Genomic DNA, 3,771 nt, shown 5'->3' on the forward strand with positions numbered 1-3,771 from the left:
TTGTAAAATTTATCCAAGTAGAGTGCAGGCTAGGCTGTCTTGGGGAAATAAACATTAAAACTTAAAGCAATGTTTTACATGGGGTGTGTGTGTGTGGTGTGTGGATTTTTTTTTTTTTTTTTTTTTTTTGTGTGTGTAAAGTTAGAGTATAATTCAATGGCTTACATTAGCTTCTTGTCTTTTTACCTAGAACCAGCATAACAAGAAATTTCTTCGGTTCTGTCATTTCTGTATGGACATATTAATATTTTAGCCCATTGAATTTGTCCAGTTGACACCATCTGTGTTTCTGTTTTCTCCCCATCCAAACCAAGGTTTTAACTTTCATTCGTTCTACAGTAAAACAGACCGAGACAACTTGAACTGTATTTTGAGTATTGCTGTATCTTCAACATACAGCTCCAAACGATGGATTGTATACAAAGCATAGTACAGAAGGTTCCAGTAATTGGAAGGTGAACACAGCAATACTTTACATAATTTGTGTTTTTTAGTAAAAGTTGGATTCAAAGTAAGCCAGTAAGCTTGTATACAAATTTTATATACAAATTATTGTATAGAATAGTGATATGGAAAATAGGTGAGGGTAATATTAATATCTCTGGGTGTAAGGACTGCCTTATCATTTAAATATTTTATTTCCATCTATAGCCTCATATAGAACATTGATTTTCTCGTAGAAATTCTAGGAAGGGCTTTCCTGTCTCTGAAATTGTTTCAGTACAGTTGACAGTTTACCACGGTTACCTGAGTTAAACATTTTTTTTTTTTTTTTTTACTTCTCCAATGATCTAGGAAATTGATCATTTTTAACACAGGCTTATTTCTGATGGGGATGGGGGCATAGAATAATATGCCTAATAAGCTAAATGTTCTTAACATTTCATGTCTGAAACTGTCTTTTTGAGCATTGAGACCACCTCAAGTGCTGTAAAAATAAGAATATTGTATTACGGGTGTGTGAGACACCCTAGTCTAAAATCTATCTTTGAATATATTTCCTTTGTAATTTTCAAAGATTTTGATAATGGTGTGTTATGGTGGAAATAATACTTTCCACATTGCTCTGGACCAAACCTGGAGCATTTCTATAATTAGAGCTATCTATTAATCATTAAAAATGGATCTGGAATAATTTGGGGGAAAGGGAGTGTATCATTTAGGCTCACCTCAGCAGCACTACATAGGGTGAGGAGTTTTTTGTTTCTTTAAAGATATAACTGCACTGTAAAATGACTGGGTTTATTGTAACATTAATTTATGGGGCACCCCTTTTGGATTCTCCATTGCCTCAGTTTCTTCAAGGAAAAAGTTACAAAGATTAAGCTGAATTGGCTTTAGAGAAGAATTGCTGTGTAATTTTGGTATAATTACCATAAACTTAGTGTCTTAAAACACAACATACGTTATTTCACAATTTCTGTGGATCAAGAGTCTAGTTACGGTTTTCTGCTCAGGATCTCACAGGGCTGCAGTAAAGGTGTCAGCCAGAGCTGCAGTCTTATCTGAAGCTAGGGGGTGCTCTTCTATGCACATGTGGCAAAATCCATTGCCTAGCAACTGAAGAAATCGTGGCAACTTCTTCAAGGCCAGCAAGAGAACCTCTGATCTCAGGGAGGTCCTTAAGCGCTCTTTTAAAGGTCTCACCTGATTAGATCAGGCCACCTACCCACCAAGGATGATCTCCCTTTTGATTAACCCAAAGCCAAACTGATGAAGTACCTTCATTACACCTGCAAAATCCCTTCACCTTTGCCCTGCATTGTAGTCCAATCACAGGGGTGATATCCATCATATTCAAAGATCCTGTTCACAGTCAAGGGAGGGGATTATGTGGAGTATGTATACCAGTGAATCTTGGGAGCCATCTTAAGAGTTCTTCCTATGACAAGGAAATAACTATTTAGAACTGGAACAATTTAGAAGTGATAACCTTATGTAGTTATCATGGCAAGATTAATACAGCAAGCTTATCTGGGGATCAAGGTTGCCTCTGAGAACCTAATGAAAACTGGACCTGCTTCCCCAAAAAGTGTATATACATGGTAGTTTTTCATACAGTTTTAGGGGATTCATAAGAGTCCATGAATTACAGTCTGTCCCAACCCTCCCCTTTAGATGATAGAGTTGTTGAGGTGATTGGCCCAAGCTCACACAGCTGAGGGCCAAATAAGGCCCACGTCTCAACTCCCATACTGCCCAGTGCTTCTAATTACTATTCTGAAAGTAATTTAAATTCATTTAAATTTGTGAACCAATGCAAAAAATGTGAATATAGCTTTTTGGATCTTTTTTTGTTTACTAAGGAATGGGTAACATTGTTATAGAAGCTTGCCGAAGTTTTGAAATTAGTTGACCTTTTTGGGTTTCCAAAATTGAATCTTCCATTGTAGCTATTAAAGTGAACTATAAATAGGCCAACTTTAATTGTTAACTCCTTGGGTTTGGTGGATTATTTACCATTTATATATAAAATTTCAGTTAGAATCCACCATAGACTGTTTTGAAGGCCAAGATAGCTGAGTATCTTATCATTTTCGTAACTTCTTGATTATTTTACTCATTGGCAAAATTCATTAACTGTCAGCCAATAATTTAATATTATGGGGGGAAAAATTTTGCCCAGACATCCATTGCAATACTCCCAAACACTAACATTGATGCCTAACAAACTTGACATTTTGAACACTTAAGGAGGTTTTCCCTAAACTTCTTAATAAGCACACTAATAAAGTGTATGCTTTTAAATATATATGTACAGTAACTTTTAAAAGTTGCTGCAAGATGCCTTCGAATCAATATGCACGTTGATGGCGTTAGTGCAGTCTTTGTTTTTTTGAGACAGAGTCTCACTTTGTGGTCCAGGCTGGAGTGTAGTGGCGCAATCTCAGGCCACTGCAACCTCTGCCTCCAGGGTTCAAGTAATTCTGCCTCAGCCTCCTGAGTAGCTGGGATTACAGGAGTACGTTACCACATCTGGCTAATTTTTGTATTTTTAGTAGAAATGGGGTTTCACCATTTTGGCCAGGCTGGTCTCAAACTCCTGACTACAAATGATCTGTCCACCTCGGCTTCCCAAAGTGCTGGGATTACAGGCGTGAGCCACTGTGCCCGACCAGTCTTAATAAAGGAAGTTGAAAAATAATGAACATTGGTAAAACCTATATTCTAATGTGATCAGAAGCAAATCTGGACTGTAGTGTCAAATTGATAAAAACTAAGCACACCAATCATGTATAAGTAAAGTAGATTTAACATTTTTTTCCCTAAACACTTAACCCAGAAGTTACAATAATCTTGAAAATTCCTTTTAAATCCAGGCCCTTTAGGTGACGGCAGTTTCACTCAGGATGTCCAAGTCAAGTGTGTTTTCAATAAAATTGACAGCTACAGCTCTGGGTGTAAGAGCAGCTGACTCTGAAGAACAGTAAATGGTCCTACAGATTCTTTCTGATCTACCTCCCACCAGAGGACTGCAGTACTCACTTGTCATTTATATTTTCTGCCCCAATTTTTGCCTTCTCCACAAATTTTATACCTTTTGTAGCTCTAAGTATGCTGCCTACTCCAGATTACTTCACCTTTCCAGACTATCAGCTCTTCCAGTTTTATTCTTTATAAAGAAAATTTTAATAACCTGTTTCACTTAGGTTTTTCTTTCTATTATTCTTCAAGCATGAATCCTAATTTCCCTGACTATATCTTACCTCTGATCTCTGTAACTGATGGATTGCTATCCTAGACGATGTTACTCTAATTTTACCAAGATTT

Source organism: Piliocolobus tephrosceles, chromosome 2 (assembly GCF_002776525.5).
Source record: "Piliocolobus tephrosceles isolate RC106 chromosome 2, ASM277652v3, whole genome shotgun sequence".
NCBI lineage: Eukaryota > Metazoa > Chordata > Mammalia > Primates > Cercopithecidae > Piliocolobus > Piliocolobus tephrosceles.